Raw genomic sequence first — 18907 nt, 5'->3', positions numbered from 1 at the left:
CTGCTGTGTTTATGCCGCTTTACACCCACTTGACTCACTTACAGAGAGATATCAATACATAGGTTTTAAGATTCTTACTAGTCAGATATATTCTTGGGCGGTGAATAGGGGGTGTTGCGTCCAGTTCACTGAGCAAGGAGTAGGTCTTTATTACATATTGGGTTTCTGGAACGGTATCTGAGCTAATTTGAAACCCTTGTTTTATGCATCACCCCACCTCACCTTTCCCGTTAAGCAGCCATAGTGTGTTTTCTAAACGTGTGACTCTGTTCTGTTTAGTAATTCAGTTCAAGGGTAGCGGTTTTTACATTCCCTCTATAAGTGATATCTTTTGATAAGTGTCTTTTTCTGTGTGACTTATTTCACTTAGAATCGTCATACCTAAATCCACTCATCATGCCGCTACTAGCCTTATGACATTGATTTCATGGCTGAGTGATATTCCATTGTACATAAGGACCGCAACTTCTTTATCCATTCTTCTCTTTCCTGGGATATTTAAGGTGTAACGAAGTGGAGGTTCTTGTCAACAGAGTAGCCCAAAACTTTCGGGTGCCTGTGTCTTGCTGATTTTTAGTTTTCCCAATTTATACGCCCATGAGTGGAAGTGCCCTATGCTCTCTAAGCTGAGTTTTTTAGATGTTTCAGGACACACCGTGCACTTCTCCAGAGTGGCTGTTGGCAATGTACATCCCGCCCATCACCGTAGCAAGGCTCCCATTTCTCCATGGCCTGTCCTGCATTTCTGGTTTTGACACTTTATTCAGCATGGCCCTTTTGACCGATGGGAAGCGAGACTTCTTTGTAGCGCTGATTCGCCTTTCCAGGTTGCTTGGTTGGCCAAAAAGGGCGTATGCGTTTTTTCCTGAATATATTCAGGAAAAAACGCATACGCCCTTTTTGGCCAAGGGCATCATCGTCGAGGTTTTGCCGCTTTTCCTGTGCTTTAAAGGCGATTCGAATCTACCTCCTGAAATCTGTTTCCTGCAATTCTGCCTTGCTTTCAAATCCTCTTCGTTGCCTTCCCTCAATATATTTGTGGACGAGAGTTATCATTTCTAAGTCTGCAGGTTTGTGAATTGCAGTGCCCCTGAGCTCCATTCTTCAACTCGCTTTCTTGGGAGCTGGCCGCAAAAGCGCAGGATTGCTTCAGGCCGTCTTCTGGTTCCTGGCGGCAGGCTGAGCCTGTGGTTAATTCTTCTTCCTGATGGGAAAATAGAGTGACCTGTGCCTGTCCCAACACCTAGAGCTAGTCTCTCATTGGTTACCCCTCTTCCCGTTCATCCTCAGGACCAATTGCAACCTGTACGGAACAGGAGGTTAAAGGTGGTGATTCTCCAAGAAGGGAGATTGCTAGTAAAGCGGTTGGAATGGCGAACCGGAGCACAAGGAGATGAGAAATGAGGTGCGTTTTAGAAACCTTTCCCGATCACACGGTGTACCATCTTCGGGGTTTCTCATGCATGTTTTCAATGTAGGACGATGCCCTTGAACCTGGAGATTTGGGACCCATGGGATGGGTACCACGCCGTATTACTTTAAAGGGTCTGCGTTTGCTCACCCAACCTCACCAAACCTCTCAGCCCCAAGAGTGTCCACCCTTATGTCTCAATCAGCTGTGGGTCTAGATATGGTCAATCCAGGTGGCATCACAGCCCCTGAACGAATTTTGTAAGAATTTCTCTCTCTTTCACTGTCTTTGTTTCACGGGTTTTGAAAAGTAATTGATTTTTATAATGGGGTTTAGCTGCTTTTCACTGCTGTGTTTATGCCGCTTTATACCCACTTGACTCACTTACAGAGAGATATCAATACATAGGTTTTAAGAGTCTTACTAGTCAGGTATATTCTTGGGCGGTGAATAGGGGGTGTTGAGTCCAGTTCACTGAGCAAGGAGTAGGTCTTGTCTATTACATATTGGGTTTCTGGAACGGTATCTGAGCTAATTTGAAACCCTTGTTTTATGCATCACCCCACCTCACCTTTCCCGTTAAGCAGCCATAGTGTGTTTTCTAAACGTGTGACTCTGTTCTGTTTTGTAATTCAGTTCAAGGGTAGCGGTTTTTACATTCCCTCTATAAGTGATATCTTTTGATAAGTGTCTTTTTCTGTGTGACTTATTTCACTTAGAATCGTCATACCTAAATCCACTCATCATGCTGCTACTAGCCTTATGACATTGATTTCATGGCTGAGTGATATTCCATTGTACATAAGGACCGCAACTTCTTTATCCATTCTTCTCTTTCCTGGGATATTTAAGGTGTAACGAAGTGGAGGTTCTTGTCAACAGAGTAGCCCAAAACTTTGGGGTGCCTGTGTCTTGCTGATTTTTAGTTTTCCCAATTTATACGCCCATGAGTGGAAGTGCCTTATGGTCTCTAAGCTGAGTTTTTTAGATGTTTCAGGACACACCGTACACTTCTCCAGAGTGGCTGTTGGCAATGTACATCCCGCCCATCAGCGTAGCAAGGCTCCCATTTCTCCATGGCCTGTCCTGCATTTCTGGTTTTGACACTTTATTCAGCATGGCCCTTTTGACCGATGGGAAGCGAGACTTCTTTGTAGCGCTGATTCGCCTTTCCAGGTTGCTTGGTTGGCCAAAAAGGGCGTATGCGTTTTTTCCTGAATATATTCAGGAAAAAACGCATACGTCCTTTTTGGCCAAGGGCATCATCGTCGAGGTTTTGCCGCTTTTCCTGTGCTTTAAAGGCGATTCGAATCTACCTCCTGAAATCTGTTTCCTGCAATTCTGCCTTGCTTTCAAATCCTCTTCGTTGCCTTCCCTCAATATATTTGTGGACGAGAGTTATCATTTCTAAGTCTGCAGGTTTGTGAATTGCAGTGCCCCTGAGCTCCATTCTTCAACTCGCTTTCTTGGGAGCTGGCCGCAAAAGCGCAGGATTGCTTCAGGCCGTATTCTGCTTCCTGGCGGCAGGCTGAGCCTGTGGTTAATTCTTCTTCCTGATGGGAAAATAGAGTGACCTGTGCCTGTCCCAACACCTAGAGCTAGTCTCTCATTGGTTCCCCCTCTTCCCGTTCATCCTCAGGACCAATTGCAACCTGTACGGAACAGGAGGTTAAAGGTGCTGATTCTCCAAGGAGGGAGATTGCTAGTAAAGCGGCTGGAATGGCGAACCGGAGCACAAGGAGATGAGAAATGAGGTGCGTTTTAGAAACCTTTCCCGATCACACGGTGTACCATCTTCTGGGTTTCTCATGCATGTTTTCAAGGTAGGACGATGCCCTTGAACCTGGAGATTTGGGACCCATGGGATGGGTACCACGCCGTATTACTTTAAAGGGTCTGCGTTTGCTCACCCAACCTCACCAAACCTCTCAGCCCCAAGAGTGTCCACCCTTATGTCTCAATCAGCTGTGGGTCTAGATATGGTCAATCCAGGTGGCATCACAGCCCCTGAACGAATTTTGTAAGAATTTCTCTCTCTTTCACTGTCTTTGTTTCACGGGTTTTGAAAAGTAATTGATTTTTATAATGGGGTTTAGCTGCTTTTCACTGCTGTGTTTATGCCGCTTTATACCCACTTGACTCACTTACAGAGAGATATCAATACATAGGTTTTAAGAGTCTTACTAGTCAGATATATTCTTGGGCGGTGAATAGGGGGTGTTGAGTCCAGTTCACTGAGCAAGGAGTAGGTCTTGTCTCTTACATATTGGGTTTATGGAACGGTATCTGAGCTAATTTGAAACCCTTGTTTTATGCATCACCCCACCTCACCTTTCCCGTTAAGCAGCCATAGTGTGTTTTCTAAACGTGTGACTCTGTTCTGTTTTGTAATTCAGTTCAAGGGTAGCGGTTTTTACATTCCCTCTATAAGTGATATCTTATGATAAGTGTCTTTTTCTGTGTGAATTATTTCACTTAGAATCGTCATACCTAAATCCACTCATCATGCCGCTACTAGCCTTATGACATTGATTTCATGGCTGAGTGATATTCCATTGTACATAAGGACCGCAACTTCTTTATCCATTCTTCTCTTTCTTGGGATATTTAAGGTGTAACGAAGTGGAGGTTCTTGTCAACAGAGCAGCCCAAAACTTTGGGGTGCCTGTGTCTTGCTGATTTTTAGTTTTCCCAATTTATACGCCCATGAGTGGAAGTGCCCTATGCTCTCTAAGCTGAGTTTTTTAGATGTTTCAGGACACACCGTACACTTCTCCAGAGTGGCTGTTGGCAATTTACATCCCGCCCATCAGCGTAGCAAGGCTCCCATTTCTCCATGGCCTGTCCTGCATTTCTGGTTTTGACACTTTATTCAGCATGGCCCTTTTGACCGATGGGAAGCGAGACTTCTTTGTAGCGCTGATTTGCCTTTCCAGGTTGCTTGGTTGGCCAAAAAGGGCGTATGCGTTTTTTCCTGAATATATTCAGGAAAAAACGCATACGCCCTTTTTGGCCAAGGGCATCATTGTCGAGGTTTTGCCGCTTTTCCTCTGCTTTAAAGGCGATTCGAATCTACCTCCTGAAATCTGTTTCCTGCAATTCTGCCTTGCTTTCAAATCCTCTTCGTTGCCTTCCCTCAATATATTTGTCGACGAGAGTTATCATTTCTAAGTCTGCCGGTTTGTGAATTGCAGTGCCCCTGAGCTCCATTATTCAACTCGCTTTCTTGGGAGCTGGCCGCAAAAGCGCAGGGTTGCTTCAGGCCGTATTCTGCTTCCTGGCGTCAGGCTGAGCCTGTGGTTAATTCTTCTTCCTGATGGGAAAATAGAGTGACCTGTGCCTGTCCCAACACCTAGAGCTAGTCTCTCATTGGTTCCCCCTCTTCCCGTGCATCCTCAGGACAAATTGCAACCTGTACGGAACAGGAGGATAAAGGTGCTGATTCTCCAAGGAGGGAGATTGCTAGTAAAGCGGCTGGAATGGCGAACCGGAGCACAAGGAGATGAGAAATGAGGTGCGTTTTAGAAACCTTTCCGGATCACACGGTGTACCATCTTCGGGGTTTCTCATGCATGTTTTCAATGTAGGACGATGCCCTTGAACCTGGAGATTTGGGACCCATGGGATGGGTACCACGCCGTATTACTTTAAAGGGTCTGCGTTTGCTCACCCAACCTCACCAAACCTCTCAGCCCCAAGAGTGTCCACCCTTATGTCTCAATCAGCTGTGGGTCTAGATATGGTCAATCCAGGTGGCATCACAGCCCCTGAACGAATTTTGTAAGAATTTCTCTCTCTTTCACTGTCTGTGTTTCACGGGTTTTTAAAAGTAATTGATTTTTATAATGGGGTTTAGCTGCTTTTCACTGCTGTGTTTATGCCGCTTTATACCCACTTGACTCAGTTACAGAGAGATATCAATACATAGGTTTTAAGATTCTTACTACTCAGATATATTCTTGGGCGGTAAATAGGGGGTGTTGAGTCCAGTTCACTGAGCAAGGAGTAGGTCTTGTCTATTACATATTGGGTTTATGGAACGGTATCTGAGCTAATTTGAAACCCTTGTTTTATGCATCACCCCACCTCACCTTTCCCGTTAAGCAGCCATAGTGTGTTTTCTAAACGTGTGACTCTGTTCTGTTTTGTAATTCAGTTCAAGGGTAGCGGTTTTGACATTCCCTCTATAAGTGATATCTCATGATAGGTGTCTTTTTCTGTGTGACTTATTTCACTTAGAATCGTCATACCTAAATCCACTCATCATGCTGCTACTAGCCTTATGACATTGATTTCATGGCTGAGTGATATTCCATTGTACATAAGGACCACAACTTCCTTATCAATTCTTCTCTTTCCTGGGATATTTAAGGTGTAACGAAGTGGAGGTTCTTGTCAACAGAGAAGCCCAAAACTTTGGGGTGCCTGTGTCTTGCTGAGTTTTAGTTTTCCCAATTTATACGCCCATGAGTGGAAGTGCCCTATGCTCTCTAAGCTGAGTTTTTTAGATGTTTCAGGACACACCGTACACTTCTCCAGAGTGGATGTTGGCAATTTACATCCTGCGCATCAGCGTAGCAAGGCTCCCATTTCTCCATGGCCTGTCCTGCATTTCTGGTTTTGACACTTTATTCAGCATGGCTCTTTTGACCGATGGGAAGCGAGACTTCTTTGTAGAGCTGATTTGCCTTTCCAGGTTGCTTGGTTGGCCAAAAAGGGCGTATGCGTTTTTTCCTGAATATATTCAGGAAAAAACGCATACGCCCTTTTTGGCCAAGGGCATCATTGTCGAGGTTTTGCCCCTTTTCCTGTGCTTTAAAGGCGACTCGAATCTACCTCCTGAAATCTGTTTCCTGCAATTCTGCCTTGCTTTCAAATCCTCTTCGTTGCCTTCCCTCAATATATTTGTGGACGAGAGTTATCATTTCTAAGTCTGCAGGTTTGTGAATTGCAGTGCCCCTGAGCTCCATTATTCAACTCGCTTTTTTGGGAGCTTTCTGCAAAACCGCAGGATTTCTTTAGGCCCTATACTTGTTCCGTGGGGCAGGCTGAGCCTGTGGTTAATTTTTCTTCTTGATGGGAAATTAGTGTGACCTGTGCCTGTCTGAACATCTAGGGCTTGTCTCTCATTGTTTCTCCTCCTTCCCCTTCATCCTCTGGACAAATTCCAAACTCTGTGCAACAGTATGTTGAAGGTGCTGACATCCTCAAGTTTGGAGAATGTTAGGAAAGAGGCTGGAGGGGTGAACCCGACAACCAGGGGATTAGGATATGAGGTGCCTTTTCCAAAATCTTCCTGATCCAACCGTGTACCATCTTCTGGGTGTCACAGGCATGTTTTAGCTGTAGGGAAGGTCCCATGTATGTTAGGAGAACACCAGGGATTTTTTCAAATCAGTGTCTCCCCGAACCCCAATCTGGGGAATTTTTAAGCTACTGGTACATGTATGTTTATTAAGGGACTGGGCTGTAGGCAGAGTCCGAACTTTAGAGGATTGAAGTCTTCATGGTCAGAAACGCTCACCATCGGCCTCCTTTATGTTCCATTTTATCTGTATTTGATAGATGATGTCGATATAGATATCTATTGTTTTTCAGATTATTTCCCCTTAGGGGTTATTATAAAATATTGAGTATAGTTCCCTGTGCTATACAGCAGTTCCTTTTTGATTGTATATTTTATACATAGCAGTGTGTATATGTTAATCAGAAACTGTTAATTTATCCCTCCTCCCACCTTTCCCCTTTGGTAATAAAAAAATACAAGATTTTATACTTCTCAGAAATCTAGGAGCTGAAAGAGAGGTATTATTTTCAATGCAAAATCATTCAAAACAAGATTGAAACTTCAGCCAAGATTAGTAGATCCACATCCTTGGAAAGAAATCACTGCATTTCTCTACTGTTGACCTGACAAATACGACAAACCCCTCCACTGAACTTGCTTATAATAAAGTGATGGAAATATCAAATGGAAGTGTTAGAAATACCTTATTTTACACGAGCCTTTTACACTGCTCTATGTTAATTACAGTTTGGCTCACACATCTGTTCATTGAAGTTACAATATTTGGCTCACACATCTGTTCATTGAAGTTACAATATTTGGCTCACACATCTGTTCATTGATGTTACAATATTTGGCTCACACATCTGTTCATTGAAGTTACAATGTTCTCAAATTCTGTTGCTGATCCTGCAGAGTCGGCCCCAACAAAGGTCCCCCTGCCCAGTGTCATTGGATCCAACAGATCGAGACTGAGTTTGGTTCAGAAGCAAAGGAAAACTTTATATTTTGATCAGAGAATGGAGAGGTGAGGGCGTGCGCTCCCCCGCGGGCTGTGGGCCGGGCTGCTGTGTAGGGATCCCGTCAGCGTTAGCGGGAGGGACGGGGCGGAGCTCTCGAGGGCCGGGTTGGCTGGAGCTCAGGCTCTATGTGGCGGAGTCTGCACGGGGCACCGAGAGCTGAGGTGTCGGCTCAGCCATTTTGCACTAGGAAATCGGGTCTGAAGTGCCAGGTGTGGGACCTCTGCCTGTGGAAACCTAGGAACAAGTGAAATTAGAAAAAGCACAAAGGAAAAAATGGTTAGACTTTATTTTATTGCCCAGATTCTATTTTTATCTCCCAGGAATTTTTAATGGGCTTTGCCAGTGACAAACCCCTCCTCTGCCTCTTGTCCCATTCCACATTCTTGGGGCGCTGAGGGTGCAGACACCTCTTCTGTAAATGCTTCGTGCTGAGTTGGGTGTCCTCATACCCGGGGGGAGGGGCAGGACTTCTCCCCAGCAGCCTCCAGGTGAGGTTGATTGTCCCCAGGCCTCCTCCCTCACTGCTCGTCTGCCTGAGCACCAGCGTTGGAAGTTTTATAGATTCTAATGACCTTTAAGGGTCCAGGAAAGAGATGCGCAGGGACGCTGGGGGGGCCGGTTTTACCCTGCTCCACATTGGTTCGGCCCCCTTAGGCTGACGGTTTCTGCCAGCCTAGATGCTCTGACCAGTAGTCTGTGCTTTCTTCAGTTAGGCCACTGAATTAACGTACAAACAGCACCAGGTGTCAGAGCCCTGGCTGCTCAACTCCCAGACAGTCCAGGGCCGGTGGTGATCCAGGACCATGACGGCCACTCAGTCACCGCCCTTTTGAAGTAACCAGGAGTACATCTGGTCTCATTGGCCGCCGTCACCGTGGTGTCTGTAGGCTTTTCTATGGTGGCAGCGTTATTTAGGGTTCCCCTGCCAAGTTTATTAGCTCCGCTCTGGGTGCAGTAAGTCCTGCAAGCAATAGTCTGTTCTTTTGGGGCACACTCTTGTGGTTTTCTGAGAGAAGCTCCAGGTCAAGTGATGGTCACATGAGTCGTCATGGGGGCCTGTTGCCCCAGGTTGTCTCTCTGGAGGTTGGAGTTGGAGGGCCTCCTCACTCGAGGTCATTGTGCCCACGGAGCGATCCCTGCAACTTCAGGGCATGGTGGGTGGTTAGGATCACCAAGTGGCGTCCTTTACCCTTAGGAGGGAGCTGGCCTTGCGGGCTGCTCATTTCCAGGTTTTTAGATACCCCCAGTATCCTGGTCGGATGGGGTGGCTGGCCAATGCCTGGAGGGCATTCTTGCGTTGTTCCATTTCAAGTGGTCCCAGTTTTTGCACTAAAACTCCAAGGGCGATTCGCCTTCGACCAGGAATATAAAGGTCAAACGGTTTAGCTAAATTAGGGAGGTCCATGGCAAGGGTCTGAATTGACTGCTCTTTCCTTTCTTGAAAGGCCGCTTCTGGATTCTATTCAAAAGGATCATCATCTTTTCCTTTCAGTGTTTCATATAGAGGCCCAGGTATTAGACTGTAGTTAGGGATCCAGATGCAGCAAACCCCGGTCTCCCCAGGAACCCCTAAGCTGTCTTCTAGTTTTAGGAAGGGTGAGGCTGCAAATGGCTTCTTCCCTTTCCTGGGATGGGCTTCTCCAATCTTCTGTGAGAATGAAGCCCAGGCAGGTCACCTTAGTCTGTGATATTTGAGCCTTTTTCTTGGACACCTTCTATCTTTTATTGGCTAGGTAGTCCAGAGGCCTCCTTAGTAGGGCTGGCGATCAGAATGTCGTCTGCATTTTTTTAAATTTATTTATTTATTATTTATGGCTGTGTTGGGTCTTCGTTTCTGTGCGAGGGCTTTCTCTAGTTGCGGCAAGCGGGGGCCACTCTTCATCGCGGTGCGCGGGCCTCTCACTATCGCAGCCTCTCTTATTGTGGAGCACAGGCTCCAGACGCGCAGGCTCAGTAATTGTGGCTCACAGGCCTAGTTGCTCCGCGGCATATGGGATCTTCTCAGACCAGGGCTCGAACCTGTGTCCCCTGCATTGGTAGGCAGATTCTCAAACACTGCGCCACCAGGGAAGCCCAGAATGTCGTCTGCATATTGAAGGAGGGTTCACTTCTCCAGAGGTAGATCTTTTAGGGTTTTAGCTAACGTTTCCCCAAAGATGGTGTGGGAAATTTTGAACCCCTGGGGCAGGACGGCCAAGCAGTATTGTTTTTGTTGTATGTTGAGTCGTGCCACTCACAGCCAAAATTTCTTGTGACTCTGGGACTAATGGAATACAGAAGAAGGCATCATTGAAGTCTAATACAGAATACCATGTCCTGGTGGATGGTAGAATGACCAGCAGGGTGTAGGAATTAGGAACTACTGGATGTATATCCTCTGTGGCTTCACTGACTGTCCTGGCGTCCTTTACCAGGTCCCCAGCAGCCCACGGGGCTCTCATGGTCAGGCCCCTCCCAGGATATGGAGCTCACCTGTGCAGGTAGCCAGCAGCCCACGGGGCTCTCGTGGTTAGGCCCCTCCCAGGATATGGAGCTCACCTGTGCAGGTACCCAGCAGCCCACGGGGCTCTCATTGTCAGGCCCCTCCCAGGATATGGAGCTCACCTGGGCAGGTACCCAGCAGCTCACGGGGCTCTCGTGGGCAGACCCCTACCAGGATATGGAGCTCACCTGGGCAGGTACCCAGCAGCTCACGGGGCTCTCGTGGGCAGGCCTCTCCCTGGATATGGAGCTCCCCTGGACAGGTACCCCGGCAGAGCTGGGCACACAGGAACCGTGCACATAGCCCTCATTGCAGAGCACCCCCAGCACACCTGTCGCTCAGAGCTGACACAGAGCACCTCAGAGCAGGGCTTGAACTAACAAACAGCAGCTCCGACAGGTCTGTGACCCTAGGCTTCTCTCTGTGCGGCCTCCCTCTGCCTGGTCTTCCAGGGGCTTCCACTGCAGCCGGGGCACCAGGCCTCTGTCTCCACCCACCAACCCTCCTCTCCCTGACTCCTGGGTTCCTCTCATTAGGAGAGGGTCTTCTTGAAGTTGTCTTCCACTCATGGACCAGATAAAATGATTAGAAAACAAGCCAGGGCTGCCGCCCCTTGTCTATCCTGACTCTCGGGACCCTACACCTGTTCCTTGGACCTGGCCGGTGCAGCAAGGCCCATTATCTGCAACTCTGAACCCCTGAGGGGCGAGGATTGGCTGACCTGGGCAGCCTGACCCTGCCGGCCAGCCCTTCCCAGGTGTGCCTGGGTTGAGGTCAATATAAACACCCCTCCAGGCAGCAAAAGCCTCTGCAGCTGTGCCTGACGCCATAGTCTCTGCCCCGTCAGCAGTCTCGGGGTTGTGCTGGTGGGAGGGAGTAGGGCCCAAGGCTCTATGAGTGGCCCCATGTGAGTGGGGCTCTGCTGGACTTTCTGCAGGAGTTGCCGGGCTGCCACCTGCTAAAGAAGAGGATGTGTCACCCATACCTGCTGCTGGAATTTCTCCCCGGGAAGAGGTGAGGAAGGAAAAAAGCAGTGGGGGCCGGGACAGGAGGGGTACCTCAGGCAGGGAAATGGAAAGATTCCAGAAGAGCGCCCGGGGCCAGGACCGTCCTGGCTGGCCTGCAGGCACCAAGTCGGCCTGCGTGCTGTCGCTGGTGTGACTCCAAGACCCTTCCTCTAGGCTTTAAAGTTTTTGCACACATTCAGGTGTTTTACCTGGGAAGGGTGGGAAAAGTTCAGCAGCAGCTGGCCTGGGGCTCAGCTCACGTTTACTCAGAGACGCCTCCTCACAGTCCCCCAGCTTTGCAATGAGGACGCTCCTTTCGGGGGCGCTGCTGGGTGCATGGGAGACGATTCCCCACCTCTAACCAACTTCAGAATTGTTTACCACTGGAGCAAGTGCCCTGATAGGGTTTTCCTCTGTATGACCACTGGGTTCTGTTTTTTTTTTTTCTTTTTTGGTTCAAGGTAGGTTTTATTCCTCTTTTTGTATTTATAGATATAAGCATGGAAATAATTCATTCATATAAATACGTCTATGGGAAGGACAGAACTTTTTTTTCTGTTTTATGTTTTTAAATATTTTTAAATTTTTAAATTTTATTTTATTCATTTTTTTATACAGCAGGTTCTTATTGGTTATCTATTTTATACATATAAGTGTATATATGTCAATCCCAGGCTCGCAATTCATCCCACCACCACCACCCTGCCACTTTCCCCCCTTGGTGACCATACATTTGTTCTCTACATCTGTGTCTCTATTTCTGCCTTGCAAACCGGTTCATGTGTACCATTTTTCTAGGTTCCACATGTATGCGTTAATATACGATATATGTTTTTCTTTTTCTGACTTACTTCACTCTGTATGACAGTCTCTAGATCTATCCACGTCTCTACAAATGACCCAATTTCATTCCTTTTTATGGCTGAGTAATATTCCATTTAATATATGTACCACATATTTTCCATTTGTCTATCTATGGGCATTTAGGTTGCTTCCATGACCTGGATATTGTAAATAGTGCTGCAATGAACATTGTGGTGAATGTGTCTTTTTGAATTATGGTTTTCTCTGGGTATATGCCCAGTAGTTGGATTGCTGGGTCATATGGTAATTCTATTTTTAGTTTTTTAAGGAACCTCCATACTGTTCTCCATAGTGACTGTATCAATTTACATTCCCACAAATAGTGTAAGAGGGTTCCCTTTTCTCCACACCCTCTCCAGCATTTGTTGTCTGTAGATTTTCTGATGATGCCCATTCTAACTTGTGTGAGGTGATACCTCATTGTAGTTTTGGTTTATATTTCTCTAATAATTAGTGATGTTGAGCAGCTTTTCATGTGCTTCTTGGCCATCTGTATGTCTTCTTGGGACAAATGTCTATTTACGTCATCTGCCCATTTTTGGATTCGGTTGTTTGTTTTTTTACTGTTGAGCTGCATGAGCTGTTTATATATATTGGAGATTAATCCTTTGTCCATTGATTCGTTTGCAAATATTTTCTCCCATTCTGAGGGTTGTCTTTTCGTCGTCTTTGTAGTTTCCTTTGCTTTCCAAAAGCTTTTAGGTTTCATTTGCTCCCATTTGTTTATTTTTGGTTTTTATTCCATTACTCTAGGAGGTGGATCAAAAAAGATCTTGCTGTGATTTATGTCAAAGAGTATTCTTCCTATGTTTTCCTCTAAGAGTTTTATAGTGTCCAGTCTAACATTTCGGTCTCTAATCCATTTTGAGTTTATTTTTGTGTATGGTGTTAGGGAGTGTTCTAATTTCATTCTTTTACATGTAGCTGTCCATTTTTCCCAGCACCACTTATTGAAGAGACTGTCTTTTCTCCATTGTATATCCTTGCCTCCTTTGTCATAGATTAGTGGACCATAGGTGTGTAGGTTTGTCTCTGGGCTTTCTTTTTTTTTTTTTCTTTTACATCTTTATTGGAGTATAATTGTTTTACAATTGTGTGTTAGTTTCTGCTGTATGAAAAAGTGAATCAGCTATATGTATACATATAACACCATATCCCCTCCCTCTTGCACTTCCCTCTTACTCCCTTATCCCACCCCTTTAGGTGGTCACAAAGCACCGAGCTGATCTCCCTGTGCTATGTGGCTGCTTCCCAGTAGCTATCAATTTTACATTTGGTAGTGTATATATGTCCATACCACTCTCTCACTTTGTCCCAGCTTACCCTTCCCCCTCCCCGTGTCCTCAAGTCCTTTCTCTACGTCTGTGTCCTTAATCCTTTCCTGCCCCTAGGTTCTTCATAAACTTTTTTCTTTTACATTCCATATATATGTGTTAGCATACGGTATTTGTTTTTCTCTTTCTGACTTACTTCACTCTGTAGGACAGACTCTAGATCCATCCACCTCACTACAAATAACTCAATTTCGTTTCTTTTTATGGCTGAATAATGTTCCATTGTATATATGTGCCACATCTTCTTTATCCAGTTATCTGTTGATGGACACTTAGGTTGCTTCCATGTCCTGGCTATTGTAAATAGAGCTACAATGAACATTGTGGTACATGACTCTTTTTGAATTATGGTTTTCTCAGGGTAATTGTCCAGTAGTGGGATTGCTGGGTTGTACGGTTGTTCTATTTTTAGTTTTTAAGGAACCCCCATACCGTTCTCCCTAGTAGCTATATCAATTTACATTCCCACCAACAGTGCAAGAGGGTTCCCTTTTTTCCAATAAATGCCTCTCCAGCATTTATTGTTTGTAGATTTTTTGATGATGGCCATTCTGACTGGTGTGAGGTGATATCTCACTGTAGTTTTGATTTGCATTTCTCTAATGATTAGTGATGTTCAGCATCCTTTCATGTGTTTGCTGGCAAACTGTATATCTTCTTTGGAGAAATGTCTATTTAGATCTTCTGCCCATTTTTGGATTGGGTTGTTTGGTTTTGTGATACTGAGCTACATGAGCTGCTTTTTGGAGATTAATCCTTTGCCATTTGCTTCATTTGAAAATATTTTCTCCCATGCTGATGGTTGTCTTTTCATCTTGCTTATGTTTTCCTTTGCTGTGCAAAAGATTTTAAGTTTCATTAGGTCCCATTTTTTTTATTTTTGTTTATATTTCAATTTCCCTAGGAGGTGGGTCAAAAAGGATCTTGCTGTGATTTATGTCATAGACTGTTCTGCTTATGTTTTCCTCTAAGAGTTTTATAGTGGCTGGTCTTACATTTAGGTCTCTAATCCATTTTGAGTTTATTTTTGTGTATGGTGTTAGGGAATGTTCTAATTTCATTCTTTTACATGTAGCTGTCCAGTTTTCCCAGCACCACCTACTGAAGACACTGTCTTTTCTCCATTGTATACCCTTGCCTCCTTTGTCATAGATTAGTTAACCATAGGTACGTGGGTTTATCTCTGTGCTTTCTATCCTGTTCTATTGATCTATATTTCTGTTTTTGTGTCAGTACCATATCATCTTGATTACTGTAGCTTTGTAATATAGTCTGAAGTCTGGAAGTCTGATTCCTCCAGCTCTTTTTTTTTTTCCCCTCAAGGCTGCTTTGGCTATCCGGGGTCTTTTGTGTCTCCCTACAAATTTTAAGATTTTTTTTTCTAGTTCTGTAGAAAATGCCAAAGGTATTTTGATAGGGATTGCATTGAATCTGTAGATTGCTTTGGGTAGTATAGTCATTTTCACAATATTGATTCTTCTAATCCAAGAACATGGTATATGTCTCCATCTGTTTATATCATCTTTGATTTCTTTCATCAGTGTCTTATAGTTTTCTGAGTACAGGTCTTTTACTTCCTTAGGTAGGTTTATTCCTAGGTAGTTTATTCTTTTTGTTGCAGTGGTAATGGAATTGTTTCCTTAATTTCTCTTTCTGTTCTTTCATTGTTAGTGTATAGGAATGCAAGCAATTTCTGTGCATTAATTTTGTATCCTGCAACTTTACCAAATTCATTGATTAGCTCCAGTGGTTTTCTGGTGGCATCTTTAGGATTCTCTATCTATGATATGATGTCATCTGCCAACAGTGACAATTTTACTTCTTCTTTTCCTTTTTGTATTCCTTTTATTTCTTTTTCTTCTCTGATTGCCATGGCTAGGACTTCCAAAACTATGTTGAATAGTAGTGGTGAGAGTGGACATCCTCGTCTTGTTCCTGATCTTAGAGGAAACATTTTCAGTTTTTCACTGTTGAGAATGATGTTTGCTGTGGGTTTGTCATATATGGCCTTTATAAGGTTCAGGTAGTTTCCCTCTATGCCCACACTCTGCAGAGTTTTTATCATAAATGGATGTTGAATTTTCTCAAAATCTTTTCCTGCATCTATTGAGATGATCATATGGTTTTATTCTACAATTTGTTAATATGGTGTATCACATTGATTTGTGTATATTGAAGAATCCTTGCATCCCTGGGATAAACCCCACTTGATCATGGTGTATGATCCTTTTAACGTGTTGTTCGATTCTGTTTGCTAGTATTTTGTTGAGGATTTTTACATCTATATTCATCAGTGATATTGGTCTATAATTTACTTTCCTTGTAGTATCTTTGTCTGGTTTTGGTATCAGGGTGATGGTGGTCTCATAGAATGAGTTTGGGAGTGTTCCTTCCCCTGCAATTGTTTTGAAGAATTTGAGAAGGTTGGGTGCTAGCTCTTCTCTAAATATTTGATAGAATTCACCTGTGATGCCATCTGGTTCTGGACTTTTGTTTGTTGGAAGATTTTTAATCACAGTTTCAATTTCATTGCTTGTGATAGGTTTGTTCATATTCTCTATTTCTTCCTGATTCAGTCTTGGAAACTTATCCCTTTCTAAGAATTTGTCCATTTCTTCCAGATTGTCCATTTTATTGGCATAGAGTTGCTTGTAGTAGTCTCTTAGGATGCTTTGTATTCCTGTGGTGTCTGTTGTAACTGCTCCTTTTTCACTTCTAATTTTGTTGATTTGAGTCCTCTCCCTCTTTTTCTTGGGTCTGGCTAAAGGCTTATCATTTTTGTTTATCTTCTCAAAGAACCAGCTTTTAGTTTTATTGATCTTTGCTTTCATTTTCTTTGTTTCTATTCCATTTATTTCTGCTCTGATCTTTATGATTCCTTTCCTTCTACTAACTTTGGGTTTTGTTCTTCTTTCTCTAGTTCCTCTAGGTGTAAGGTTAGATTGTTTATTTGAGATTTTTCTTGTTTCTTGAGGTAGGCTTGCATTGCTATAAACTTCCCTCTTAGAACTGCTTTTGCTGCATCCCATAGGTTTTGGATCATCGTGTTTTTGTTGTCATTTGTCTCTAGGTAGTTTTTGATTTCCTCTTTTATTTCTTCAGTGATCTCTTGGTTATTTAGTAACGTATTGTTTAGCCTCCATGTTTTTTGTTTTTTACGGATTTTTCCCTGTAATTGATTTCTAATCTCATAGCATTGTGGTCGGAACAGCTGCTTGATATGATTTCAGTTTTCTTTAATTTACTGAGGCTTTTTTGTGACCCGAGATATGATCTATCCTGGAGAATGTTCCGTGTGCAGTTGAGAAGAACGTGTAATCTGCTGTTTTTGGATGGGATGTCCTATAAATATCAGTTAACTCTATCTGGTCTATTGTGTCATTTAAAGCTTGTGTTTCCTTATTAATTTTCTTTCTGGATGATCTCCACTGGTGTAAGTGAGCTGTTAAAGTCCCCCGCTATTATTGTGTTACTGTCGATTTCCTCTTTTATAGCTGTTAGCAGTTGCCTTATATATTGAGGTGCTCCTATGTTGGGTACATATATATTTATAATTGTTATATCTTCTTCTTGGATTGATCCCTTGACTGTTATGTAGTGTCTTTCCTTGTCTTTTGTAACATTCTTTATTTTAAAGTCTATTTTATCTGATATGAGTATTGCTACTCCAGCTTTCTTTTGATTTTCATTTGCATAGAATATATTTTTCCATCGCCTCACTTTCAGTCTGTATGTGTCCCTAGGTCTGAAATGGGTCTCTTGTAGACAGCATATATATAGGTCTTGTTTTTGTATCCATTCAGAGAGGCTGTGTCTTTTGGTTGGAACATTTAGTCCATTCATGTTTAAGGTAATTATGGATATGTATATTACTATTTTCTTAATTGTTACGGGTTTGTCTTGTTGGGTCCTTTTCTTCTCTTGTGTTTCCCACTTAGAGAATTTCCTTTAGCATTTGGTGTAGAGCTGGTTTCATGGTGCTGAATTCTCTTAGCTTTTGCTTGTCTGTAGGACTTTTGATTTCTCTGTGAAATCTGAAAGAGATCCTTGCTGGCTGGAGTACTCTTGGTTGTTGGTTCTTCCCTTTCATCACTTTAAATTTATCACGCCACTCCCTTCTGGCTTGTAGATTTTCTGCTGAGAAATCAGCTGTTATGGGAGTTCCCTTTTATGTTATTTGTCATTTTCCCCTTGTTGCTTTCAATAATTTTTCTTTGTCTTTAATTTTTGTCAGTTTGGTTACTATGTGTCTTGGCATTTTTCTCCTTTGATTTATCCTGCCTGGGACTCTCTGCGCTTCCTGGACTTGGGTGGCTATTTCTTTTCCCATGCTAGGGAAGTTTTTGACTATAATCTCTTCAAATGTATTCTTGCATCCTTTCTCTCTCTCTTCTCCTTCTGGGACCCCTATAATGTGAATGTTGTTGCATTTAATGTTGTCCCAGAGGACTCTTAGGGTGTCTTCATTTATTTTCATTCTTTTTCTTTATTGTGTTCCATGGCAGTGATTTCCACCTTTCTGTCTTCCAGGTCACTTATCCGTTCTTCTGCCACAGTTATTCTGCTACTGATTCCTTCTAGTGTATTTTTCATTTCAGTTATTATATTATTCACCTCTGTTTGTTTGTTCTTTAATTCTTCTAGGTGTTTGTTCCTTAATTCTTCTAGGTCTTTGTTAAGCATTTCTTGCATCTTCTCGATCTTTGCCTCCATTCTTTTTTTTTTTTAATTTTTTTTTACGTTTTTTTAAAAAACATCTTTATTGAAGTATAATTGCTTCACAATGGTGTGTTAGTTTCTGCTTTATAACAAAGTGAATCAGCTACACATATACACACGTTCCCATATCTCCTCCCTCCCGCATCTCCCTCCCTCCCACCCTCCCAATCCCACCCCCCCAGGCGGTCACAAAGCACCGAGCTGATCTCCCTGTGCTATGCGGCTGCTTCCCACTAGCCATCTATTTTACATTTGGTAGTGTATATATGTCCATGACACTCTGTCACCCTGTCACATCTCACCCCTCCCCCTCCCCATATCCTCAAGTCCATTCTTTAGTAGGTCTGTGTCTTTATTCCCATCTTGCCACTAGGTTCTTCATGACCTTTTTTTTCCCTTAGATTCCATATATATGTGTTAACATACTGTATTTGTTTTTCTCTTTCTGACTTAGTTCACTCTGTATGACAGACTCTAACTCCATCCACTTCATTACAAATACCTCCATTTCATTTCTTTTTATGACTGAGTAATATTCCATTGTATATATGTGCCACATCTTCTTTATCCATTCATCCGATTATGGACACTTAGGTTGCTTCCATGTCCTGGCTATTGTAAATAGAGCTGCAATGAACATTTTGGTACATGACTCTTTTTGAATTATGGTTTTCTCAGGGTATATGCCCAGTAGTGGGATTGCTGGGTCGTATGGTAGTTCTATTTGTAGTTTTTTAAGGAACCTCCATACTGTTCTCCATAGTGGCTGTATCAATTTACA

The sequence above is a fragment of the Balaenoptera borealis genome, assembly GCF_965194805.1.
Source record: "Balaenoptera borealis genome assembly, chromosome: 9".
NCBI lineage: Eukaryota > Metazoa > Chordata > Mammalia > Artiodactyla > Balaenopteridae > Balaenoptera > Balaenoptera borealis.
This window is presented reverse-complemented; position numbering follows the sequence as displayed.